This window comes from Leopardus geoffroyi, chromosome A3 (genome assembly GCF_018350155.1).
Source record: "Leopardus geoffroyi isolate Oge1 chromosome A3, O.geoffroyi_Oge1_pat1.0, whole genome shotgun sequence".
NCBI lineage: Eukaryota > Metazoa > Chordata > Mammalia > Carnivora > Felidae > Leopardus > Leopardus geoffroyi.
In genome coordinates this window covers 28,817,585-28,845,203 of record NC_059336.1, presented here as the reverse complement: position 1 = coordinate 28,845,203, position 27,619 = coordinate 28,817,585, and the positions used below count along the sequence as shown (strand labels likewise).

The 27,619-nt window shown below is 51.1% G+C and overlaps 2 long non-coding RNA genes across 3 annotated transcripts; one reads left to right on the top strand and one right to left on the bottom strand.

Annotated features, from left to right (window-relative positions):
- On the top strand, window positions 1-25,816 carry LOC123580399. 2 transcript variants are annotated; one of them, XR_006703284.1, is made up of 5 exons: window positions 1-421; window positions 19,855-19,943; window positions 20,520-20,630; window positions 24,636-24,710; window positions 24,852-25,816. It is a non-coding gene; the product is annotated as an uncharacterized LOC123580399 (long non-coding RNA). The 2 variants fall into 2 exon arrangements; XR_006703283.1 differs by lacking the exon at window positions 1-421 and adding an exon at window positions 18,869-19,327.
- On the bottom strand, window positions 23,968-27,619 carry LOC123580401. The gene is made up of 4 exons (XR_006703286.1): window positions 27,074-27,619; window positions 26,854-26,970; window positions 26,281-26,358; window positions 23,968-24,287 (listed from the first exon to the last, which is right to left on the bottom strand). It is a non-coding gene; the product is annotated as an uncharacterized LOC123580401 (long non-coding RNA).

Here is a 27,619-nt window from a genome sequence, read left to right as displayed (position 1 = left end):
GATGAGTGAAAGGTCCCTTCCCAACTGGGCAGGGAGGTTTCCATAGAAACCCCAGACCCTGCCAACTGGGTGGGACCCAGGCACTCCAGCAACCTCTCTTCCACAGAGATGGACCCCCTCACCGGAGTTCACTTCCCCTAAACAGCAAGGGCGCTCAGCAGCTGTCTCTTTGGTATATTTTTGGATTTGCCTTGCTGTTGCAAGAGTGGTCCCAACTTCCCCTTCCTAAAGGCAGCAGTGTCTGGTCCCAGTGAGCCCTCCTTTGGTCTGGTTCCCACGATTTTTTCCATCTTGCACAATTCAAAACTTCTCCAGGGTGTGTGTGTCTTCTGACATTGGCCAAGTCCCCTCCCCATCGTTCCCCTAGCCGGTGAACTTGTCTCACTGAGGGCACACAATGCTGCCACGCGAACTCGCTGGGGTAGGTTTTGGGGACTCTCTGGGTCCAGGGCCGAGCATGGTTTCTGCGGCAGCCGGGGAGATGTGCCACTCAGCTCTCGTGCTCCAGGGAGCACGTTTGACCGACAGCCCCAGCCATCTTGCCCCAGCTGAGCCCCCACTTCCCGTGGGCTACTCTTAGCCCCTGACTGTGCGTGATGGGGGGGGGGTTCCCAAGACAAGGCCATCCTGGAGAGACGCAGCATTCCCCCAACGCCGACTTTGGCTCAAGGACTCCCCATCAGCACGGTCGAGCCTTTCTTGGAACGGGGCTATGGTCTGGGACTCTCCGTATCCAATCGACCTTCTCCCCCACTTGCCACCCCCAACTGCCAGACTTGCATCATTACAATGGCAGAAGCCTCTGCCTGTTTTCTCCTGTTCTCGCTCTCTCTCAGAATCTCTTGCCTGTCGAATCCAATCTTGACACCTGCTTCTCGGGGGACCACGCTAACACAGCTATCAACTGGTTGGCCGTTGAAGTTATGTTGCTCCCAGCAAATGGTCACAGCCACAGTTAGTGTTTAATGAGCACATATCATGCATGGGCCAGGCCGTGTCTCCACCAACCCCTTTTGCAACCATCCTGTTTTACCACGAGGAAACCGAAGCTCAGAGAAGGAAGTAACTTACTCAAAGCCATGATTGCAACATGACCGTCGTCTCCAGCAACGTTTTTTCTTCATATCTGTCTCACCCTTTCCACCATAAGCTGGTGGGCACGGGCACCAAATCACTCTTCGTTAATCATTGCACGCCCCTCCTCGGAGCCCCACGTAGTCCCCGGCATGTAGAATGCTCTCGATAAATATTTGCCCAACGTACAGATGAATAAATGAGCAGCCAAAGAGCTGTGAACAATGGCCAAGTGGCTTATCCACATTGCAAAAAGGTTGTACTTAGACTGTAAAAAGAAGCTTTTGTTTGAAAGTCCTCAGCCCTGGTTAAGTGTGAAAGTGCGTATTTGAGTGTCTATACGTATTAGAAGATATTTAGCTTCTCTTTTTCTTCTCTGTCACCCCTGTTCTCTCCAGACTTAGGAGGGAGAGTAGAGCGAGCATGGAATTAGTCAAAGGTACATGTGACTCTTGGCTTGGCCATCCACGACTTTCTGGGTTTCAGTTTGATCCATAAAATGGGGGTAGTAACATCTACTTCCTCCAGTGCCTGGCAGAGAGGGGATTGAGTGGGCACCCAGTGGGTCCTGTTCTCCCACCACCAGCTCCCGTTCGCCCACAGAGGTGGGGCAGAGTCAAGCTTGGGCTGAGGGGGAACGCTTGGTGGCTCCAGTGGCTGCGACATCAGTCCCCAGAGGGGATCAGGAAGCCCAGTGCTGGCAGCCTGGCTCCCTCCCCCCAAGCTGAGTGGTGGCATCCTGCCAGGCTTTTCCAAGCCTGCGGGCAAGTCTCTGGCCCCCGGCTGTCCCAGTTTCTGCCCACAGCCAGAAGGACCAAGCGTGAATCACTACATCAACACCAGGTTTCTGCAGCTGCCCTCGGGCCAGCCAGGCCTGACTGGATTAGTAACTGGATCACAGTCCCCGCCCCTGAGAGTGTCAGGGGCTCGGGAACTCAAAGCTGCCTGTCCCTCACTTTGTAAATGGGGAAACTAGGGCCCCGAGAGCAGTGGGGGCTTCCCTAGGGACACACTGGTTCTCAGTGACAGAATAGGAATCAGAATCTACATTTGCTAGCTCCCACCTCAAGGGTTCATTCATTCATTCATTCATTGTCTGTGTCCTAGCTCTAAAAAATATATTTCACTTCTGTTCACTGCCCCCACCCCCCTGCCCCATCCCACAGGCCCAGCCCCTGGGAGCTCTCACCTGAATGGCTGCAGGAGACTCTATCATTTTTCACACAGCACCCAGAGGAACGTTTTAGAAAATAAAAATTAGATCATGTTACCCACGTGCACACTCTTCCAGTTTCCTATCTCACTCAAAATAAAAGTCCAAGGCATCACTGAGGATCCACGAGCCCTATGGATCTATACTCCTTGCCACTCTCCCACTCACATGCTTGGTTCTAATCATGTTGGCCTCCTCAGTGTATCTGGAAGATTCCAAGTTGGTCCCACCTCAGAGCCTTCCTGTACGCTGTTTCCTCTGACTTGCACACTTGTCCCCTAGGGTCCCCATGGCTGGTTCCTTCCTTCTTCCCCATCTCAGGGCAAACATCCCCCCTCAGACAGCCCACCCCCCCCCCCCCAGCCAACCTCTGCTCTGCCACCCTGCCTTATTTCCTCATAGCACATGGCTTTACCCAGTTACCCTGTTAGCTCATCTGCTTATTTGTTGATCAGTGGGAGCCCCCACAACAGTGGATGCTTCCTGAAGGCAGGGGTTTTGTTCTCCATTGTGGCCCCAGTGCCTAAAAGAATCTCTGGCATACAGTAGATGCTTAACAGATGTTTCTTGGATGGATGGATGCATGCGTACATGCGTGCATGGATGAATGGATGGATGCATAGATGGATGGATGGATGGATGGATGGGTGCATGAATGGATGGATGGATGGATGGATGGATGGACAGATGGATGGATGGCTGGATGGATGGATGAATGGATGGATGCATGGATGGATGAATGGATGGACAGATGGACTGACGGATGGATGGATGGATGGATGGATGGATGAATGGATGGATGCATGAATGGATGGATGGATGGATGGATGGATGGACAGATGTATGGATGGACAGATGTATGGATGAATGCATGCATGCATGCCTGGGTGCATGCATGGATGGATGGATGGATGCATGGGTGGATGGATGGATGGATGGACAGATGGATGGATGGCTGGATGGATGGATGGATGAATGGATGGATGCATGGATGGATGAATGGATGGACAGATGGACTGACGGATGGATGGATGGATGGATGGATGGATGCATGGACGGATGCATGGATGAATACATGCATGCATGCCTGGGTGCATGCATGGATGGATGGATGAATGCATGGATGCATGGGTGGATGCATGGGTGGATGCATGGGTGCATGGGTGCATGGATGGAAAGACAGATGGATAGGACAGATGGATGGAAGGACGGATGGATGCATGCATGCATGCATGGATGCATGGATGGACAGATGGATGGATGGATGGATGGATGGATGGATGAAAACTCCAAGCAATAGGGCTTGGTGGATATGGATAGAGAAGGACTAATCTTGGGGGAAACTTACAAAAGAAAAAAAGTCTACGTATATTTCCTCACTTAATCCCACATCATCTGTGAGTAGTACCTTCCTCCATTCTCCTAGGCCTCCTCCTCAGCTCCTCGTGGCCCCTCTCTAATGTTTGCTCTCTCTTGCTACTGACTCACCCCTGTTTTCAGGAAAATGAATTCATGCTCAGGTGCAATTAGCAGAGCACTCACATTCAAAGGAAGTTTTCATTTTTAGCTGCCTTCAAAGGTTGAAGTCAAATAAATGAATAGCAAATGGTGGAATTTTTGCAACCAGTGAGGTTGCGGGACTGTCCTGACTCCCTGAGATCAGATTCAGTATGCAACTACGCCTCTGTCTCAGGTAAACGTTGGCTGCCTACCCCCAAGTCAGGCTCGACTGCATGGCCTTCTGGATTTTGCTGGTCTCTGTCACCTCACTCCCCTCCCTCGCCCACCACTTTCCCAAGATAAATCAACCAGGTCAGTCAACACGTTTAGATGAAAAAGAAACAAGTTAGTCTTTTGATTCGACAAAGTGGGCCTTTCTTGAGGCAGAGGGGCTGGGGCGGTCGGGAGCATGTGGAATAAGCGTTGCCGGGCCAAGACAAGGCCCCTTTTGTGTCCAGGGACAAAGATAGAGTGTCCCAGCAAGATGGGGCCAGGGCCTTTCCAACACCAGCTCCGGCAGCCGGGATTGGCTGGCCATCAGACAAGTCCGCCCCGTGACTGGGCAGCCCAGGCTCCTAGCCACCAGCCACCCCCCCCACCCCTCCCTTTGGCAAACAATTGGGTGGGAGTGAAATAAATTATGAAGCCGGACCGTCTGCTCTGTCATGGCCACCTGGTACTCATGGAATTGGGAATTCTCATATCCTACAGACCTGGTACTCGAGGGATCAGTGGCCCTGGAGCTTCCACAACCTTTGGACATGAGCAGACTTCTTGGGTTTGGCTCCAGCTCGGGTGACCTTGAGCAATTCACCCCACCTCTCTGTTCCCCCTCTGCAAAATGGCACAAGAGTAATTCACCCTCCAGCTATTGTGTAGATTCAATGCGATGGCATCTCTAAAGAATAAGGCACATGCCTGGCACAGAGAGGGCCCTCAGTCATTACGATGCACAGTATTTCAGTTTATATATCACTTTACATCCATGACCTCATTCTATGCACAAAATGCCACCCCCCAACCCTCTTAGGAGGCAGGATAATCATTCCTATTGGCTGAAGAAGAAAGGGAGGCTTGAAGGAAATTTGGAGAATCTGAACCCCTGGGGAGTTGAGGTATTCTGAGAGGAGACCAGCAATGTTATGAGTGGCCCCGGCTGACAGCTTGAGAGATGGTAACAGAATCGCCAAGAGAGAAATATCGCGAGAGCCAGAGACTAATGCTAGGTCACACCTCCAGGTCTTTGCACGTGCTGTGTCTCTATAGGAAATGCCATGTCCTTTTTGAGGGGAAGGGGGACAGATTAATGGTGCCCTGCCTTTAAGACTCCACTTAGCGTAGGGAAGCAGGAAATTCACTCTTCATTTCATACTGTTTCAAATGTTTGCTGTGTGGAAAAACATTTTTAACGGAAACATCCGGTTAAATGTGTTCATTCAACAGATACTTACTGAGCACCTACTACTCATCAGACACGATGGGGTTGCTGTTTAAGACAACTTGGTCAGAGAGAGCTACTGGGGAGGTGACACTAGAGCGGGAGAGACCCAAAAAACAGCGAGGGAATGAATCATGGGAAGCCTGAGGGAAGGGAGTGGCCAAGGTAAGACTCTAGCTGGACTGATGAATCCTTGGCCAAGCAAAAGTTCTAAAGCTATTGCTCTTACTGATGGGTAAGCTCCAGTAGCCTGATTCCCCAGGCCTGACAGAGTGAATGCTGTTTTGAGGTCCTGACTCTCTTCCTCTTCCTGGCTGTGGTTTCTTGGCAGATTCTCTTACCCCTGGCCCTAGTAACCCTAGTAGAAGGTGGTAAGAATAGCCTGATCCAAATATTGGGATTGTCCTCATCTGTCCCAGTGTGCTCACAATGGGATCAAAACCAACTCTTCTTCCTTTTCCCTCACCCGCCCCCCCCCCCCCCGCCCCGCCAGCCCAGCCCAGCCCACAGAAGCATGGGGCCTAGGGGCGGGAGGGTAGGGAGAGATAGCCACCAGAGAGCAAGGAACCCCACCCCATGTCTCAAGAAGTATCCTCCATGAGGCTCGAAAGCTGAGTCCATCTGACCTGGGTCTTGGGGGCCCCCAGAGCAGGGGAGTGCCCTGGCCTTTGTAGATCAGAGACAGGCTGGGCATGGCCAGATGTGGGGGGCTGCGAGCACTGATCGGCATGCCTGGGGCTCTTGTCACCTTATCCGGTGGAATTCAGAGGCTTAGAATCTCAGAGTCCTCGGTATTAGAGTAATAACTTAGAAAGTTATTCTAAAACGTTGCATTAGAATTGTGTTCAAATAATATAGAAATGTCATACCGTCTTAGCAGCTTAGATTAGAATGTTGTGTTACAATGTCCTGTAATATTGTATCAGGACGTTATGTAATGTTATGTGTTAGAGTACTGTGTTGCTTTGGAGCATTGATTAGAATGTGGGTTAGAACTGTCCTAAAATGTTGAATTAGAATATTAAGCTGTGTCAGAATGTTATATTTGAGTGTTCTGTTATAAGACTATATTAGAGTGTTACAATAAAATATTGTGTCACAATGTTTCATTAGCATGTTTTCTTAGGATGGCACGTTGAATCTTAAAATCCAAAGCCAGCTCGTGGAATTGTTGGGTACTTGGATGGGGGGCAGAGTGATCCCTGGCCTGGGAATCTCAGGAGGCTGGATTAGGGCTCAGCTGCAACCTGACCCTTTCCCTGATTCTTTCTCTCTTGGGGCCTCAGTTTCCCCATTGTTAAGACAACGGCTGTTGAACAGTGTGTTCTCTAAAGCCTCCCTCACATTGAATGTTTATGGGGCTCTGAGTGTTGGAATCTTACCCTTTCCCTCCTCCCGGGCAGGAAGTGAGAATTCTGGTTAACAATGAGCTTGATCTTATCGGGAATAAATGACTTTCTGGGAGTAAACAGCTTCCTCACTGACAGGAAAAGTAGGAGAATCAAGTGACCAGGGTGAGAGAAACTCCCAGCAGCCAGAACGAAGGGCCTCCTGCCAACTGCTCACTGTCTTCCTGAAGGCACAGGCGTCCCATCCCTCCCCAATCCAAGGATGAAGCAGGGTCCCTGTCCCCCCCGCCCGAAACACTCCCCACTCCCCCCACCCCCAGCCCTCTCCAAACCCCACCACTGACCACAGTCCTGGGTTCCCCACCACTGACCGAAGGGAGGAACTGCTGAGTTCTGAGCCATCCCTCCCCCACCAGGCTTTGGCCAGACCTGCCTCATCTCACAGCTCTGCCCCTTCCCCCTGTGGGTCAGGCCCCTTTAGAAGTAGGCCTTAGACAAGTGATCTGAGCAAAAATATCCTGGCTTCCTCAACCCCAACCTTCACTGCTCCTTACTCCTGAGAAGAGAAATCACAAGATATCAGGGTGACCTGGGAAAATCCACATATGCTCACGCAGACTCTGTTCCATACATTTCCAGGGTTTTCACACACCCTGTGACCCATGATCTAAGGCACTGAAGGGGTTAAGCACACGTCCCACAGATCAGCTACCAGCTGCGAATACTCTTGTACTAGAAGCTCCTTCCTCCTCTGAACGAACGTGTGTCCTCCCCTGCAAAGTGGGAGTGAGGGCTTGGAGTTTGTTGGGCCTGGTGGGCATGAACTTGAGATCACATCTGCAAAGCGTTGAGCTCAGTTATCTATCAATGCGCAAGTGTGCTGAGTTTGTTGCGATCTGGCCACACCCCACACCCTGGCCCTTGCCTCCAGTCTGGAGTCTGGGCCCCCACCTCTCCACATGCTCCAGTTTGGAGAATAATATCCATACCCATGGTCATGCTGAGATGAAAGAGGGGATCCATAGGATAAAGGGAGCCAGGAGCCCTTGTGCCTAGAAGGCTTCTTCCCTAGGAAGTGAGTCTCTTGATACCTACAAGGTCATCTGAGAAAGCAGACCCGGCCTTGACACCTGGCGTCAAAAGGCTGGGCAAGGTTCTAGCCCCACATTCATTGGCTCACCTCTTCCTATCGCATGGCTTTGTTTATCTAATCTGTAAAGCGAGGCTTAAAAAGGCACTTCTTTCTTGGGCCATCCTGGGGGTCAAATAAGGTGATATAACTCTTACATCTAGAAAAGACCATCAGTGGCCTTGTGTGCTGTGGGGATGGAGAGTACAGAATGTCTTGCAGAAACAGAGAAGAAAGGGAAGGGTGAAAGGAAAAGTGGGGAGGGAATGGAGAATTTAGAGAACTGGCCATGTTATGGGCAGTTCCTGGGGCAGTCCGCTGGGCAACTTACAGAAAGAGCCTGTGTGAGCAGTCAGCAGACTTGAGTCTGAATACCAGGTCTGCCATTAGGTCACTGTATGACCTTCAGCTGGCCCCCTGCCCTCTCTGGGCCTCAATGTCTTCATAGGTACCATAAACCAGTCAGACTGGTTGAACTCCAATGGATTTCTTGCTGTGTGGGCACAAGTCCTTGGCTTCTGGCTCGGCTGGGGAGATTCTAAACACTTTCCTTTTCACCTTCACGATTGGCCATAAGCGGGGGGTGGGGGGATGGGGTGGGTGGGTGTTGGGGGGGTGGGGAGTGGGGCGGGGGAAGAATCTTAGACTCCTGAGGTGGGGGTGGGAAGAAGCAACTGGGAGAGCTGAGGACAGCCAGTGGCCAACACCCCTGCCTGAGGGTTGGTAACAATTCCTAGATCCTACTTGGTCTGCTTTGCTGCTGATCACATGCAGGGAGCAGTGAGAATGGAAAGCAGTGCCTGGCACTGGAGTAAAGCAGTGAGAAACCCAGATCCAGTTCTTGCTTGCATGGAACCAACATTCAGGGCGCGTAACGGGCAACGCATTAGAGCCCTGCTGTTTGCTACATATACGTTTATTATTGTTATAGTCTCTTGTCGAGTCAACACTTTTATCGATATATAATGTCCTTCTTTGTCTCTTGTAACAGCATTTGGCCTAATGTTTATTTTGTCTGATATTAGTACAGCTGCCCCAGCCCTCTTTTGGTTACTACTTGAATTGCGTATCTTTTTCCATCCATTCATTTTTGACCCATTTGGGTTTTTGGATCCAATGTGAGTCTTTTGTAACAGCCTAGGATATATTTTTTTTATTAAATTTTTTTTTAATGCTTATTCATTTTTGAGAGAGAGACAGAGTGTGAGCAGGGGAGGAATAGAGAGAGAAAGAGACATAGAATCTGAAGAAGGCTCCAGGCTCCAAGCTGTCAGCACGGAGCCTGATGTGGGACTTGAACCCAAGAATGCAAGATCATGACCTGGCCGAAGTTGGATGCTCAACCTGCTGAGCCACCCAAGCGCCCCTGTTTTTTTTAAATCCACTCTGTCTATTTATGCTCTTTGATTGGAGAGTTTAATCCATTTTTATTTAAAGTAATCACTGCAAAGGAAAAACTTACTTTTGTCGTTTTATTGTTTTCTGTGTATGGTATAGCCTTTTTGTCCCTCATTTTCTCCATTGTTTCCTTTTTTGTGTTCAGTCGATTTTTTTTGTAATGACACATTTCGATTCCCTTCTCATTTCCTTTTATGTATATTCTATAGATATTTATGATATCTATAGAAATGCCTATAAAATATAAATCTGCTAATGGTTGTCATGGGGATTGTGTAGAACATCCTGAAGTTATAACCATCTAATTGAGTTCATACCAACTTAATTTCAATCGCCTACAAAAACTCTATTCCAATACAGCTATGGTACTGATGTCACAAATTACATGTTTATACATTACATACCCCCTCACAGAGATTTATAAGAATGTTTTATTTGTGTGTTTTTTTAAACCTTGTAGAAAATTTTAAAAATGGAGTCACAAAAAAATGAAAATAAAAAATGGAGTCACAAACCAAAATTATAATAATATTTGCTTTATATTTGCCCAATTATTTACCTTTCCCAGAGGTCTTTACTTCTACAGCTTTGAGGTGTAGTATCTTTTTATTTCAACCTGAGGGGCTCTCCTTAGCAAAACTTGTAGGGCAGGTCTCATGGTAGTGAACTCCCTCAACTTCTGTTGATCTTGAAATTTCTTTTTAAATTTTTTAAAATGTTTATTGATTTCTGAGACAGAGACAGACAGAGCATGAGTGGGGGAGGGGCAGAGAGAGAGGGAGACACAGAATCCGAAGCAGGCTCCAGGCTCCCAGCTGTTAGCACAGAGCCCGACGCAGGGCTCGAACTCACAAACTGTGAGATCATGACCTGAGCTGATGTCGGTCGCTCAACCCACTGAGCCACCAGGCATCCCTGATCTTGAAATATCTTAATTTCTACCTCACTTCTGAAGGACAACTTTGCTGAATATAGATTTTTTTTTCCTTTTTGATATAGAACTCTTAGTTGAAAGGTTTTTTGTTTGTTTTGTTTTTTAACACTACAAGTGTATCCCTTCACTGCCTGCTGGCCTTCAAAATTTCTGCAAATAGGCTGATAACTGTATCTGAGGATCCCTTGTATGTGATGAGTCACTTCTCTCGTGCTGCTTTCAAGATTTTGGCTTCTGTTTGGGCTTTTTACAGTTTGATTATAATGCACCTCGGTGTGGATCAGCGTATATTCTACTTGGGGGTTGTTTCAGCCTTTTGGATTTGCAGATACATATACTTCATTGAATTTAGGAGGTTTTGGCCATCATTTCTTCAAATAAGCTCTCTGCCCCTTTTTTCTCCTCTTCTTATGGGACTCTCATAATCCATATATTGCTCCTTTAATGGTATCCACAGTCTTCTAGCTCTGTTCACTTTTCTTCATTCTTTTTTTCTTTCCGCTCTTCAGACTCGATAATTTCTTTTTTTTTTTTTTAACGTTTATTTATTTTTGAGACAGAGAGAGACAGAGCATGAACGGGGGAGGGTCAGCGAGAGAGGGAGACACAGAATCCAAAACAGCCTCCAGGCTCTGAGCGGTCAGCACAGAGCCCGACACAGGGCTCGAACTCACGGACCACGAGATCATGACCTGAGCCGAAGTCGGACGCTCAACCGACTGACCCACCCAGGCGTCCCCAGACTCGATAATTTCAATTGTCTTGTCTTCTTCCTTCAGCTCAAATCCATTGCTCATCATCATAGGCAGCAAGATGGCAGACTAGGAGCTCCAAGCTCTCATCCCTCCCACGGAAACATCAAAACAAAACAAAAATAAAAACTAGAAACTGCACTGAACTAATATAAGGGCCCTGGAAAACAGTCAGAGGCTCATAGTAACCAATTGAACATCCAATCAAAATGCCTGGCACAAGATCTTATGGGAGGGCACATACCATAGACCATCTACGGACCCAGGCATCTGTGGGTCTATAGTCTCCCTGCAGTTTTCATAAGCAATGCCTGCTGCTTCTTCCTGCCTGAGATCCAAGTTGGATGAAAAAGGTACCATCCCTTCAGGAAGCACTCATCAGGTTAGAATGCTGCAAATAAGATCTGCTTCCCAAACTCTGATTTGAGGGAGGCAGTCGGGAACTAGACTGCTGCCTTGTCCAGCCCAAGAACACTGTTTTTCCAGGGAGGGGAGGGGACAAGGGCTAGAGTAACTACCACGAACCTTCTACGCTGTTTTGAGGGTGGCCTTTTCTTGACTGGATGGTCAGCTGGTTGCCGTAAACCTTTGACTCTTTTCCAGAGCTATTATATTGGTTCAGCCCAGGTTCTAGATTTTTGTGTTTGTTTTTGATGCTTCCATGAGAGGGACGGGGGCTTAGAGCTTCCCAGTTTGCCATTTTGCTGACTCTGATGGACAATACACTAGAGACGGCCCAAATATCCAACTGCACAATACAGGGAAGTGAACTGCATTGCTAGAGTGAATGTGTGCAGGGCAGAAGCTACTATGGATCATTGGAATGAGGAAAAGCCTTGGGAAAGGGATGATTTTTGAACTGAAGAAGGGGAAGGAAGAATCCAAGAAAGGAACTAGGAAAAGAGCAAGAACAAAGGCCCCAAGGCAGGAAAGAACCTGGTTTGTCCTGGGCACTGTTAGAAGGCTAATGTGCCTGAAGCCCAGGGAGTCAGAGAAGACAGGGCCTGGGGGGCCAGGATGAGCAGTTTGGGCTTTACTCTAATTGTAACGGAAACCCACGGAGGGCTTTAAGAACTAGAAAGACTTTGTGCGTTTGTTTAAAATGAGACAAGGCTGCTGTGCGGGTGAGGCCTAGAGTAGAAGCAGAGAGACCAGTGAGGAGGCTGGTGTAGATGCCCTGGTGAGAAATGAAGCTAGAGTCTGCAAATGAAGAGGCAGCCCTGGGCAGGAGTCACCATGGCAGCGTTCCTGAGGGCTTTCACAGGTGGACTTGGGAAGAGCCCCGGCCAAGCCAAGCCCAGTCTGGTGCTGGGGCAAGAAGTGGAAGGATGCTGCTTTGGCTCCCGTGGGCTTCTTTTGAAGTTCTGGGCTCCACCTCTCCCAGCCGTGCTTTTCTCTGGGGAAAAGAGGGCAAGCTGTGATCCCTGAGGGTGGCGGAGGTGGCAGTGAAAAGGTCCATGCTTTTCAAACAGGAACTTGACCATCGAGAAGATGGGGAAGCAAGGGCCCAAGGGAGGGGAATGTGGCTTTGGCCTCATGGTGAGTAGGTCTTCTTTAGTGGGGCTGAGTCAGGTACCACATGGCTCAGTTCCTGCTGGTACCGAGATGTCAGGATTCTCAGTGTGCCTGAGGTGAAACACAAAGATTCCAGCGTTGGGCTGGCCTCGCCAGAGTCCTGATCCTCTGACTCACAGCGTGACGTTGCACAGGCTGCTGCCCCTCTCCCAACCTCAGTTCCCTCGTGTGGACCACCGAGGTAACAAAAGTCCCCACAACACTGGGTCATCACAAACTATGTGAGATCACGTGTACGAAACACTTAGTAGGTGTCTGTCGACACCAGCCACCTAGCACACAGTACTAAGTACTCAGTAATTGATCTTTGCAATGACAACAGTCATTATCAGCAGGGTAACAATTTTGAGGAACCCATCAGAACCACAGAATCCAGCTTGGTTTGGTTTGGGGAAACGTCTGAGCCCCAGAGTTCACCTGCCCTCAAGCCTCACAGCCCATCTCAAGGTCAAAGTGAAATGTCGTGGGTCAAAGAGAAAGAAAAAGAAACTGCACGGAGAAGGGCAACGAGCGATTAGATCCGTGCCTCACAGGTGGGTGCCATTGGAGACGAACTTTGAGGGGGGGTTGGAGCTACACATGTGAAGACCGCAGGGCGGCCTGCCGGGGGGAGAGAGGAGACTCAGCCAAGGCTTGGACATAGGGAAACGTTTCTTATTCCTTTGGGGTAGACACGAAAGAGAGGTTCATTTGGGCCACGCTGCAGTGAAAAGTTTGTGGTGGGAGCGTGACCATGAGGAAATCAAGTTGTTGGATCGTCGCTAGACCATGGATGCAGAAGTGGGAGGCTTTGTCTGCACTCTGGACATGGTGGGGGGCTGTGACTGTTCCTGGGGAAGAGAGGACTGTCCTTACAGCTGAGCTTCAGGAAGGCCGCTCTGTCTGCCTGTACACAGGCCCACGGCCCTGACCCTCACCCCGGGGCCAGGTCGGTGGTCTAGGCCAGGGATGCTGAGGCCCAAGCTTAGTCAATGGGAGTGTGGATGGAAGGAGACTCCAGAGGGAAGGGGTGGTCAACAGCCTTGTCAACCACCTAGAGGTGGCAGGGGCGAGGGAGGACCCAGGGAGGACTCCCGGCTTGCCAGCCCAGGACACCGGGTGGCTGAGAGGAAAGACAAGGACAGCAGAGATGCAGGAAGGAAGACAGTGGTGGCTCTGGGCCTGTGAGCCCTCTGCCCCGGGGGCAGTTTTGTTCTGTGGGTCTGGACTGTGGGAGGGGTGTCAGGATTGGGGGCACAATTGTATTTGACAGTGGTTATACCTTGAGTTTGGTTGGTTGAGGAACACGGGCAGAGGAGAGAAGGGTCAGGCAGGACGCTGGGCTGCCGCTGTCCCTTGGCCCACGTGTGGCCCGTCAGGCCCTGGAACAAGCCTGTCCCTCTCCTCTGCGCCATCCCCCCTCTTCTCATCTTACACTTCCTTTCTGGCCCTCACTTAGCTGCGTCATTTTAGGGAACTTGGAAACCAGGCCTCGTGTCTTTAACTTACAAAATTATACACTCCAATGAGCCGGAAAGGGGCTTTTGGAATAATTCTATTGAAAATATGTGGGTTTTCGCCTTGAAATGATCTTCCTGAAATTATCCCCTTTCTCTCTTTATAAATATTAAAAAGAAGGAATCAGAGCTTAGTGCTTTAAATCCCTATTCAGGGACTTTCTTGTCTGCCTCTCAGGAAAGCAGCCAGTCATTTCCGAGGAAGAAAGGAAGGCTGGCTCAGTTCCCTTTTACGTGACCCTGCCCCAGATCCACCTTTCGGAGTATCCCTGACCAATCCCTCCTTGTCCCCTTACAGCGAAACTGGGCTTTACTGGAATATTACACGTCAGCGTGAAGGGTGTGAGAGAGAAGGCGCAGGCTCGGGAGGGGAGGGGAGAGGGGGGGAGGGGAGGAAGGCTGCAAAGATGGAAGCAGACAGAGACAGAGAGAAGAAGAGAGACAGAGACAGGGAGGGAGAGAAATCGCTCTGGGGAGAAAGGGAGAGACATGTGTCCCCTACAGAGACAGGCTGGTGACAGAGACACGAGCTCGGGCGGAGGATCAGGGGGGACACAGAATACGGGGGCAGAAAGCAGCACACAGAGGTAAGCGGGGTGGGGGGCGGGGAAAGGAGACACGGGAGCGGGACATTGGCAGAGTTGGAGGAGGCCATGAGGCCAGAGGCCCACAGAATGGAGTTGACACTGACTTGACTGACAGGTGGGTAGGGAAGAACCATGGGAGAGAGACACAGGCGGATGGTGACACACGGGGCGGGGGGGGGGGGGGGGGCGGTGGGAACAAGGAGACCGGATGGGCCTGTGCCACCCTCAGGCTGAAGGCCAGCGTGTGCTGGGGACAAACGCGTGACTCGTGTGCAGGATGGCATCTGATGGAGGGAAGTTCCTCGTCCCCAGCCCGGGCCCTCTGGCACCTGCCTCAGGCCCGTGATTCCCGTTAAGCCCTGCTGACCTTTGACATCCGGGGGGAATGGGGGCAGAGGGCAGAGGTCAACAGAAGGACCTGAGTTCAAGCATCGGCTCTGCCAATCACCGCCACCTCACCCTGGGCACGTCATGCCGTCTATGGAACCTTGGTTTTCTCACCTGCACAGTGGGGGACGGTGATACCCAATCGCGGGGCTGTTGGGCCACCAGCTGTGAGACACCTGCCCGTAAAGGCCTTGGCACAGCGCCCAGAATGCTACCCTCACGGGAACGGGGGTAGACGTCACCCAGTGGAGTCTAGGGCTCAACTGCGATCCTTCTGTAGACCTCAGAACTCACCAGTCAGGGCTGACCCTGGGGACCTAGGTGTAAAACCCCTCCCCCACAGGCACCCCAAAAGGGGAAATCTGCGGAGGGAAGGGAACAGGAAGTTTTAGTGGCTGGGAGAGATTCTGAAAAGGCTTTCCCAGGCAGCCCTGGTGGGTACAAGAGGCAAGGGCAGTTGGATTCACCTAACTGGCCTCCACTTCCCTGAAAGGGGACGCGGGAAGAAGGGGAGTGCCCTGGCCCACGGCTCCCTGCGTGACCTGGAGCCCCTCCAGGGCTTCGTCTGCCGGTCTGACCAAGGGTAGCAGACGACAGGCTCTGAGAGGGCCTTTGAGGCCCTGACACTCAGGGTTCTAGGAACCCGTCATTGTAAGCAGCCTGACCTGGGGTGGGGTGGGGGTGGGGAGGGTGTTCCCGGCTCCCCCTCCCCCACAGACTGCAGCAGGAACCAAGGCCCCGGCGCCTTCTGAAGGCTCGGTCACAAAGCGCGGTGGTCGGTCACCGGTTACCACATAAGCCAAGCCCTTGATCTGCTGTGTTTGAGGAAACTCTTTGTTCCTTTCAAGCCTCTATTCTCTCAGCTGGGTTTGGTGCACAGACCGAAGCAGTGAGTTTGCTCTTTCTTCCTTTTCTTTTTGGATTTTTAAAAATAACCGGCTTGTGTGTGCAGGCAGCATTCCAGAATTGGGTTCCCAGGCTGGGGTTCAAGGCCAGGCACTCCAGCAGCCCCTCGCTCCCGGGAAGGCCTGGGTGGAGGGAAAGCCAAAGGGCCGGATGAGGAGGGAGGGCATGCAACCTGTGCCCCAGAGAGACTCAGGTTCGGGAGCCAGCCCGGGAGGGCCCACACTGGTGCCCTCCCACCGGCTTCTGGACTTTAGTTTGTCAAGTGTAAGATAAGAGCCCATCGTGGAGACAGCTGCCTCTCTCCCTTGCTGGGTCCGTGCCAGACATCGCTGATCGATCGCCCTCCCCCACGGAGCTTGGATGAGCCCTGAGAACCCTTTTCAGCGCGGTGCCCTCTCTGGGTGTCTACCACTAATAGGATTTGGCTTGCAAACAGACCTACCTTCCATCCCGGGACATGGTTATCTCTGAGAGGCCAACCCAAAGTAGGCACTCGATAAATATTTGTTGGATAGACTTTCCTTTTCTTTTCTCTCTCTCTCTCTCTCTCTCTCTCTTTTTAAATCTTTACGGCACGTCAGCCACTATTTTCGAAGCACTTGCTAGGCTGTGAACAAAGCAGAGTTCCTGACCTCCATCCAACATGTGGGGGAGACAGACAATAAGCAAATAAGCAGAGAGAACTACATCGGATGTCAGGTGGTGAGTAGAGCGATGAAGAAATATGAAGCCACGTAAAACAATGGAGAGTGACAGGGTGTGGGCGTAGGCGCTCCTCGTAGGTAAGGTCATCGGAGGAGGGCTTCTGGAGTGCGACACTGGAGCAGAGACCTCAGCAAAGCGAGAGAATCTCTGAGAGCCCGTCCCTCTGAGGCTTTGAGGCTAAACTGGTTTGACACTAAGATACTAATCTGCGTTGTGTACGATTCTAGAATTCCACGACTCTAAGAACCTCTAACTAAAATTACACATTTCTACTGTTCTCGCCTCCCATGAAAATGATTCTAGAATTTTGTGATTCTGAAATGTTAGGATTCACTGAAGCATCTTTTTGCTTGAATAGACCAGGATTCATTGCCTACCCTCTCCCCGCTACCCCCAGGAAATGGAGCTGAAAATAGAAACCGTCAAAACAACAAGCCATTCCAGCTCTAAGTGCCATAGTAAACAAATGGTCCAATGTTGCTCTGATGGTTTAATTGCAGCAGCTCCAGACAAGCCCATTCATGAGGGATCATCAGTTGATGGAGAGGAGGAGTGAGCCCCTTGGGAGAAGGGGTGGTTTGTGGCCGGCCCTGGGGTGGGGCAGGTCTGTACCAGCGGCCAACGCTCTGGATGTCTCGCTCTGGCCCCTTTGGCTTTGGGGATCAAGATGGTGGACATTTTGACGAGGAGTGTCAAGAGAGGCCTCTCTGAGGAGGTAGCATTAAAGCCGCACCTGAGGACTGATAGGATGCCAGGTTCACAGCCGGGGGGGAGAACAGTCCCAGGTAGAGAGAACAGCAGATTCAAAGGGCGAGAGAGCTTGGCTGGTTCCCAAAGCAATTGGAGGACAGGAAAATGAGATGACATCAGAAGGGCAGGAAGGGGCTGGATCCTACAGGGGTTTGTCGGCTAGGATCGGGAACGTGGAAGCTACTGGAAGGTTTTAAACAGTGAGTGATGTAATGTAATTCCATATTTAAAAGATCCTGGGTGCTCTAAGTACAGTGGACTATGGGGGGGGGGTCACGAGTGGAAGCTGGAAGGCCAGTAAGAGACTGCGGTGTTTGTCCCCGGAAGGAGTGGCAGCGGCTTGGATCTACATGGTAGCAGGTGGATCCAGCTGTTCACCCATCCCTTCTTTCTGCCCTCCCTTCCTCATCCCTTCATCCATCCATTTATTAACCGAACACTTATTAAGTGTCTATGGGGAGCCAGGCACCATGCTGAGCTTATAAGGACGAATTAAACGTGGTTTCCGACCGCAAGGAGCTCACAGAACGGCAGGTCCCTGACCCTGCAATGTAACGGTAACGAATGTCCCAGTGCAAAGTACCCCGCGGGCTCATGGGACGTGATTCACTGAGGCTGGGATGTTGGAAAAGGCCTCGTGGAGGACATGTTGGTGTTTGAGATGTTGGAAGGTCTGAGATGTTGGAGGGGCAGCTCGGGGAAGGGTGAGGAGGCAGCACGAGTGAGTGTCCTGCAAATATGTGGCTGTCCAGGTTGGCGGGATCAACGACCAGGTGCGTGGAGGGACACCACGGGAAAGGGGTTCTGGGCCAGCTTGGGGAGGGGTGGGGACACATGCCTGTGACTTCCTGCTCTGCTCCGCCTGCCCCTACCGGAGCGGAGTAATTTAATTAAGTACTAACCCTTAAACAAGATGCAGCTGTTTAGCAGATGTTGCCTTTCACCCCAGATGGAGGCACATCTTGGCAACGGGCACAGCGTTTCCAGGGCGCTTAATTTGTAAGGCTGCGGAGAGGAAAGAAATTCAAGATGCGGCCATTATTATTTAATGGCCATCGTTCATGACACACACCCCCGCCCCCCCAGCACCACGGCCACATGGCCACCATTCCTGTTGGCTCGGACTGGAGACAGAGGCAGGCCCCCGGGGAGGGTGATTTGCTGGTTCTCACTCAGAGAACAAGAGAAGAAAAGCGGAGGAAAAGGTCACCAATCTGCAGAACCCCCAAGAACGTTTATGTGAGTGGGAAGCAGCGACTTATCCCTCATTTTGCGCGAAAGGGGCACAATCGGTAACCACGATCTATTGAACTCTAACTCAGGAGCCAGGCGCTGTGCCAGGTGCTTACACGTACCTTGTCTCTGCCTCTCTAATCCTCCCAACAGCCATGCTTGGTCCTACCTCAGGGCCTTTGCCCTTGCTTTCTCCCCTGGCCGAGGAACACTGTTTTTTCAGAGGCCCACAGGGCTAATTCTCCAAAGACCTTCAGGCCTCACAATAAATGTTGCCTCCCCATAGAGTCCTTCCCTGACCAGCCTACATAAAAGGCACCCTTCTCCATAAGTCTCCACCCCTTACCTTACTTGCTTGCTTTTCCTTTTCCTTCATTACCATATATATATATATATATATATATATATCCTGTGTCTGTTTCTCTCCTCTAGAGTTTAAATTTCCAAGGGCAAGGATTTTTGTCTGTTTTATTCCTTGCCAGCTCTCCAATATGCACAAGAATGCCTGACTCAAGACAGAATCCTATAAATATTTGTTCAATGGGTAGAGAAATGATCAATGGATCTCACCGAACATATAAAAAGATTGTCAGGGAGACAAAATTACTCTCCCAAGAGTTACACAGCCGGCAAGGGTGAGTTGGGATTTGAGTTTGGGTCTGTCCCTTTCCTAGGGACTTTTCCTTCTCCGTAGCACTTATCACCACTTATGTATTATTTCTGGGCCTGTGTTTGGCATCTCTCTCCTCTCCCACCGGAATGGGGGCTCCAGTGAGAACAGAGTTCATGTGTTTTGCTCATAGTTGTCTCCCCAGCACCCGGACAGCGCTCCCCAGCACCCAGGAAGCAGCTCATAAATATACACTGAGCGACACTTCATTCTCGCAAGCAATCCTGCAAAGTATGTTTCCTCTGTGCTATTTTACACATGGGGTCATTGAGGCTCAACCAGAGAAGTGATTTGTCTTGCTTAAGGTCATCTGGCTAATGAATAGAGAGCTGGGATTTGAACCCAGGCCTCCTGAGCTCATTGGTCATGGAGAAGGGGAGCCCCATTTAACGCTTGCTGGTTCGACCCACCCAAAGGCAACAGCTGCTTGGCCGAAAGCTCCACTCACAACCTACCAGGGAAGGCATTTCCCCCTCAAGGTCAGCAGTGTCAGGGCCGATGTGAAACTCACCCTTAATGCACAACTCCCCAGTTTCGTCCATTTAAGTGAAAACTTTGATGTTATTTTAACCCAAATCCCCCGTTGACTTCAATGGAAGCTTTGAATCCACGAGGAAGGTCAGACAGTGTTTTTGGAGGTAACATGGGCACCCAATGGAAATCATATTAGCATACTCATTATCATCAGGGCCCTTTGAATGTGTTTTTTAGCTGCTCCCTTAAAGTTGACTTGGTGACAATGGATCCTTTCTGTTCAGGAATCACTGGGCCAGAGTGGAGCTGCGGTCGGCTCCTGTGTGCTTTTCTGTGCTTTTCAAATGATGACAGTGAACCCATGTTGCATAAGGTAATGGAAAGAACGCCATCCACCAGGCACCCTGGTGGTGAATGAAGTACATTGTCTGGGTTTGAAAGAAATAACTCTTTAAGTCACTTGTGCTGGGACCCCAGGGATGGGCTCAGGTAACAAAAGGTGTTGTTAAACGGCCTTCCAAGAAAGCTGGCCCCTGTTAACGGGAGGCCCCTGGGCGCAGCACAAAAAAAAAAAAAAAAAAAAAAATCGGGGATTGGCCTTGGTTGACAAGATGGTTGTTCAACTTGAGAAAATTCCAGAATTGCCTGGGGAGCATTTACTACACCCAGTGCCCAGAGCCCCCACATCAGACCATTTGGTTCCAAATCCTGGGAAGTGGGGAAACCAGAAGGCATCAAAGGTTTCTAAGTGTCCTCAGATGACTCCGGTAGGCCAAGCGGCAGCTAGTAAGTAGAGCTGAACTGATCTCTTGTCAAACCAGAGGGGAGGGGAAGAGAGAAGTTGTGGGTGGTGACAGTGGAGAGGGAAGGGCGATCGCAAGTCCTCTGGGGATGTGTCCGGGAAGAGGAGCTTCGGAGAAGACACCCTGGTTTTTGTTTCTGCTCTTAGGGAAATGTTCAAACTACGGAAAAGTGCAGAGAATCGTACGACGACCCCACTACCTGATACCAGCCTCATCAATCAGCAACGCGGAGTCCCTCCGGTGTGAGGGGGTTTAAGGTGCGTGCTGCAGGCAGGTGGTGAGCCCCAGCTTCCCTGGGAGCCTCCTGGAAAGCCCACGCTGCTCATCAGTGATTCCGTGACAGCAGATCCTTGGCTGGAACACAGAACTCCAGCGCCGAGTTCTTGGGCTGGAACGTGATTTGACAGGAGAGCCAACAGCTGGGACACAGGACTTTTGTATTAAGGCAAAAACAGTTATATTCATAAAGAAATTGCCACGCATTTAGCCTAATCCCTCCTTGACTTGTCTCCTTGGTTCTCTTGTTTGGGGATAGGGCCTTGGGGCTTACCCCTAAAAGGATCAAGGAGGTGAGTGAGTAGCCTGGGGACACCTGGAGGGTGACAGCTGGGCCAGGGTGTCTCCAGAAAGTCCTACTTTGTGTGCTCCTTTGTTCTTCCGACAAAGATTCATGGAGCACCTCCTTCATGCCAGGGGTCGCGTTCTAAGTTGTGGGTTCACGCAGCTCACACAGTCGAGTGCAGGAGATGGATGGTCAACAGAAAGGACAACGGGCAGCAAGTCGGATTGTGACATGTAGCACTTGTGCTACAGAAAAAAAAATAAAGCAGGGAAGTGGACGAGGGCGGCTGCCAATCGTTAGTAAGATGCCCAGGGAAGGGCTCTCTGCCAAGGTGACCCAAAGAAGGTCAGGGAGGAGCCAAGAGGGAGGAGCATTCGAGGCAGAGGGAATGGCACATGCAAAGGCCCAGTGGTGGGAACATTCCTTCCAAGAACAGCGAGCACGTTGTGTGGCTGGAGCAGAGGGAGAGTGGGGGACAGGGCTGGCAGGTGATGCCAGGGAGGCAGCCGTGGGAAACCGGTGAGGCCAGAGTGGCAGACCATGAAGGCCTGTAAAGACCTTTGTTTTTCCCAAGTGAGAGGGGGAGTAATTGGTGGGTTTTGAGAAAAGGGATTGGAAGATCTGGCTTTTGTTTTCATGGGACTCCTCTGGCTGCTGAGCGCAGAACGATTATAGAAGGTGGGTACAGAAACTGGAGAAGGCTACTGTGTTCATCCCAAGGAACAGGGGACCGAGGCCCAGACCGGGGTGGTCAAGGTGAGCATGTCTCTGGAACCACAGAGGTGGTCGGTTTCTGGAAATGTCTGCCGGGTAGAGCCAACGGGATTTGTTGGCTGAAAGAAGGTTGGAGTAGGAGACCAGCAGGGGGGGTCAGGATGACGCCAAGGTGTTTAATCTCAGCAACTAGACAGGGAGGTTTGGCATTTCCTGAAATGGAAGTCCTGCAAGGAGGGATGCTTTGGGGAGGCATGGTGGGAAGTCGTGTTTGGAACAGGTTAAAATCGAGGTGCGTGGGCAACACAAAATGCATATGGACGTATGAACCTGGGGTGCAAGGGAGCGGCCTGCCCTGGCGTCCCGCCGCCCAGATGGTGTGTGATAGCCTGATCATAGGCAGGGGAGTGGACCAAGCACAGACCTGGGCCTCTCATGAGCCAGACACCGGGCCAGGCTGTGTCTTCTGGCCTCCTCAGGCCAGAGTCACGCCTGGGGCTTACACGGAGGGGGTTACTGCCCCCTCTCCATTGGCCACTTCCCATTATTAGCATTTACCCTGAGGTTGAAGAGGAAGGCTGATCCAGCCTCATTTAGGATGAAAAGGGCTGAAACTCTCAAGTTAACTGGAGCCGCGGGAGCTGTTGTCAAACTACGTGCAGGGATTGGAAGGCAGGAATTCTGAGCGCGCCTCGCAGAAGGTGGTTTAGCCGCCGGGAGACCATTCAGGACCCAGGGCTCAGGACCCAGGACAGAGCTCACTCTCGACCTCCTAGGCAGCAGGTGTCTGCGGGCCTCCACCTCCTCTTCTGCCTTCCCTCTTCCCTCCTCTCTCCGGAGGTTTGGGCTTCCTCATTAACCCTGCGCCTTCATACGGTCTTGGCACCATCCGACCTGGCCTGGTCTTCCAGCTTTTGTGCATTTGACCCAACTCTCTTCGACCCAAACCCCAACCGGCAGCCGGGATGGGTGCCGATTGGTTTGGTTAATGCTGATTGGTGTAGTCGAACTACCCTCAGCTGTGCTGGGTGGAGCTTTTGTCCCAGGCTATATCATTGGCTGCTGGCTAGCCTATCTCTTGGCAGCCTTTGGGTCAGGTGACTTCCCCTGCTCCAATCGGCTGTTGGGGCACTTACGGAAGTGGATACAGATTCTAAGAGCCACCGTGGCAATGGCGATAGTAGTAACAGCCGCGTGAGGTATGGATCACGGTGGACTCTGGATCAGGCAGTTTGGGTTCAGGTTCAAACCCTGCCCCTACCACTTACGGTGACCTTGGGCAGCTTTCAACCTAACCGTGCCCCCATCTCCTCCTCTTTAAGTGGAGAATAATAACGTTAACTACGTCTTAGGGTTACGGTGAGGATTACTAAACTAGGCAATGAAACATCTACAGGACATATTTAATTAGGGTTGCATTCAAAAATGTAATTAAAAATGTAATCACCGTTGTCATTACTACTGGTCGGACAGTTCTTCTGCCCTTAAGTGTTTTAAAGGCACGTTCTCACTCAATTCTTCACAAAAATGCCAATGCAACAGGCTGTGTTTTTAATCCCACCTGACGGACGTGAAAATGGAGGTACAAAGGAGTTATGTGAGTTGTCCAAGGGTCCCTCAGCTAGTGAGGGGGTAGAGCCGGGATTGTAACCCAGGTTTGACTGGCCCTTGACTCAGAACCATTGCTCTGAATCATCATGTCTCCTGACGGGCGCATCTATGTATAACTGCCCACTGTGGCCCACTTCTTCCGTGAGGCTGCGGGTAGGAGCCCCCCCAGAAGGGGCAGCACTCTGCCTGAAACTGCCCCCAGCCCCACCCCAGCTCTCCCTGCCCTCCAAAGAGACAATGCAATCTGCTGAAGTATGTTCTGCACAGGTCACCAGCTCTGATCTGCAAAGGCCGTTCCTATCCCTTGTCCTGTGTGGTCCTTAACGCCTGAGTAAGTCAGCAGAGCAGGGATTATTCCTCCCATTTAACGGATGCAAAGACTGAGACTCACCAAAAGGGAATCAGGATTTGAACCCAGGTTTGTCTGTCCCTTTCCCTTCCTCTGTCCTCCCCACGCCCTGCAGGGCAAAACTGAAGGGAATTTGGGAGCCACTGGATGTTCTGGAACTGGGTAAAATTAAGGCGAGAAGAACCTGGGATTAGAGCTGGAAGGCGCCTCCTTGCACTGGGCCCACAGAGGCCAGGAAGTCACTGGGCCTGTATCCTGACCACTGCTTAGCAATGTAGCCAGTTCTACAGTCTCCTACTCATACTCCTGGTCCGGAGTTCATTCGGGGTATAAAGAAAGTGGAATGACACGAATTTCGGGTGCCAGCTTAGTTTAATGAAATATGCCCGCTACCCCGGCCAAAGGATCACAGGAAGGAGGGGGCATCTGCAGGCTCGCGGCTTGTGTTCACCTCTTCTGGCACTTACATTCCAAGCATGGGCCTTGTCCGTGCTCCAGGGTAATTTCCAATAAATGATCCCGGGCTGCACATGTGTGGGTGCCTCAGCACATCCCTGGAATCTGACAGACGAGGATATGAATCTCCACCCTGCACCTACTCACTGTGTGGCCTGGGGCAAGCCACTTAACCTCTCGGGGCTTCTCTTTCCTCATATATGATCCTTTCTCATTGGGTTACTGTGAGGACAGAGTAAGATATATTCATATGGTGCTTGTTAAAGTGCCTACGCGTTTATTGTTATTTTAGGCATTAAAATCCCCTGGTCCCCCCCACAAAAAACTTCAGAACTTGCTGTTGGCATGGGAATGATTAAAAGACTTACCTTTTAGGAACATAAAAAAAAATAATTAAGAAGGAAAGGTGATTATTTTGGTGACAGCGTGGAGGATGTCGCAGGAGGGACAAGAATGGAATTGAAACATGTCCGCTAAGTATGTGTTTGGCTACTGGTAGCAAAAAAAAATCCAACAGTGCGACAGATTTCTAGTTTTTCCTCAATATCCACTCTCTCCTTTTGTCAGCAGAATCCCTAATTTCAGCAGGACATGTGGCAGCCCAGAATGAAGATTACACTTCCCTGCTTTCTTCCCGAATCCTAGGTATGTCCATGTGAGTTCTTCCCAGTGAGAAATGTTTTGTGTGGCTTCTAGAAAATGTCTTAAACAGGAGAATAGATATCTCACTCCTCGCTTTCTCTTTGCTGGCTGGAATTTGAAATGTGACGACTGGCTCTCAAACAGCCATGCTGGACTATGTGATGAATTAAAGATGGCTACTGATTCTTTGGTCCTTCTTCCTTCAAGAGGAAGAGTTTGTTTTGGACTTCCTCTCCTCTTAAATCTGGGCTGGCCTGTGACTTATTGGACCAACAGAATACAGTGGAAATGATGCTCTGCCAATTTTGGACTTTGCCCTTAAGGAAACCGGCAGATTCTGCCATGGTCTCTTGGATCCATGGCTGCCAAGGAAAAGGTCAAGCCACTCTGCTGGAGAGACCCCCCTGGAGAAGCCCTAAGACCTCATGGAAAGGAATTAGGGACCCGGCTGAGCTCAGCACTGCGGTCTTCCCAAACCATCTTGATCCTCCAGATGAAACCAATCATCAGCTGAACGCGGCCAAGTGACTAGTCAACGCCCATGGATCAGAAGGACTGCCCAGCTGAGCCCTGGCCGAATTTCAGACCCTCAAAATTGTAGAAAATAATAAACATGATTATTGTTTGGGGAGTGTCTGTTGGGTACCAATACATAACCAGAACAGACCATGAGATAGAAGGTATTTGTTGAGGATGCTGTAACAATTACACCATCTGGAGGCCTGGCTGCCTCTGGATATTTTGTCCTACACGAAAAGTAGACTCTGTTTGTTTAAGCTTTGATGATACCTTGGGTCGTGGCTCGTGGCCTCAGTTTCCCCACAATTATTCATTGGAGCATTCACGCCTGCCCTGTTACCTCCTTTTGCATGTAATACAAACAGTGCGTATCCAAAAAGACCATGGGGCGTGCCCAAGTCGTTATGATACATTTCATGTGTCCGTAATCGGATACGAACTTGTCAGGGGGCCAACTGCAATGGGTTTTGGAATCAGATATGTTGGGACTGGAGGCTCAACTCTGCTACTTTCTAATGTGAAAAATCGGACCAGCCACTGAATCTCTCTGAGCTTTGTTTCCTCATCAATAAAAAAACAGACGATGCCTACTTCCCTTGTAGAGTCTGTGTGAGGATTAAATTAAATGAGATTAATCCATCTGGCTGATAAATGCTGAATATCTCCTATGTGCTAGGCCAGACCCACTCCTGATATTGGTGGGGTCTGGGCTCCCCACCATCCCCCCAAATCTAAATGTTTAAACATTCTACATCAAGCTAATATATTGTTTTTAACATGTTCTATCCTTCTCCTCGATGAATGTAAGTAACCTCACAACAACCTGGAAGGCCAGGTTCAGTTTGGAAACCTCAGACCCCCCAGACGTGCAGAATGGTGGCAGTGGGGAGGGCTGGCCCCTTCCCTTGTCATCCCCAGCCCCAGGCCGTGCTGTGCAGACCCCACATGCATGTGTGTAGACATCCCATGCCTTTACGAGCTCCCTCCACCCCCAAGCTCCACACTGCGCTTTGCCTACCCCCCAGGCCTAGTGTTCTGCCTCCAGAGAACATACCAGCAAGAGGCTTGCACAGGCCCTGGAAGCCAGCTTGGAACCTTGGGATTTCAGGAATCCTGGGAACCCAGAGTATGTCTAGAAAAGAGATAAAGGCTTGGGTGGCTATCTCCCCTTGGCCCTGGGGGGGGTCATACACAGCTGGAGGAGGGCCAGAGAGAGGCCCTTTAATGCGTGAGGACAAGGGTAGGGTCCCCCTTGCCTGGATCTAAGGGCCAGGTCAGGCCTATGCTGGTGGGGCTCATCAGCGAATGAAACTGGTAACAAGCCACCTGACCCATTCCTTCAGTCTGGGCCTCAGTGTCACCTTGTCTATAAAATGAGGACTTAGCTGATCTGATACCTTGGTCGGAGACCAAGGGCTGGTGAATGTCACCAGCAATCTCTTAGAGGCCAGGAGATCAGAAGGCTAGGGGGCGGGTTGAAGAGCTAAGTGACCAACTTACGCTCCCCGTCCTCCCTGTGGGAAGAGCCCTCCTCTAGCCTCAGCACTCTCTTTCTGAAGTCATCATCCCTCCTTGCACAGCCACAGTGCGAGTGATTACGCGGCCACACTTGGAGCCCAGCTGTCACCTGCAGTCCGAATCTGGTCCCCACCACGTACTGGACGCTCGAGGAAATGGGGAAATCGTTCAACTGCTTCAACTTCTCATTTCCCTCCAACAGGCGATTCAGCCTCCATTTTCCCATCTGTGAAAGGGGATCATGCTCTCCCTCAGGTTTGCTGTGAGCTTGGGGCCGACACAGACACGACAGCATTCAGAAGGGAGCCTGGCACAGGCTGTACACTTACCTGTGCTTCTATTATGTTACCACTTGGTGTTATTTCAAATGATCTTGTCTGTTTTCTCCTTTACTTGTTTACGGTCTTGGAAACACAGACGACCCACAGGCAGCCCTGTCTGCCCCGCTCCCCGCCGCCTCCCGCGCGCGGCGCTCGCAAAGACCGAATTCCAGCCGGCGGCTGGGCCCTGATGCACGCCACCTCCCAGTGCAGATGGGGAAACTGAGGCAGGGGTGTAGCGCCTGGGAGCGAAGGGCCGCAGGGACCAGCCCCGCCGCCCGCCGCCCGCCGGGCGGGCACAGAGACGCGCTCTGAGCGCGGGTTGCCGCAGCGCGGCGTTTCTGTTCCTGGCGCGTGTGTGTTTCAAGACGCGACCGAAGCGACCGAGGAAAAGAGGTCTCCGTCCCGGTGCGCGAACAAAGGCCTGTGCACGCAAACAAGAGCTGCGCGCTTGCTGAAGGGCCTGGTTTGCCGAATGCAGCGTGCGCCCCGGCCCCCCGCAGCCGCGCGCCCTCCTCGGGCCCGCTGGGGGCGGCGGGGCCGCGGGCGCCGCTG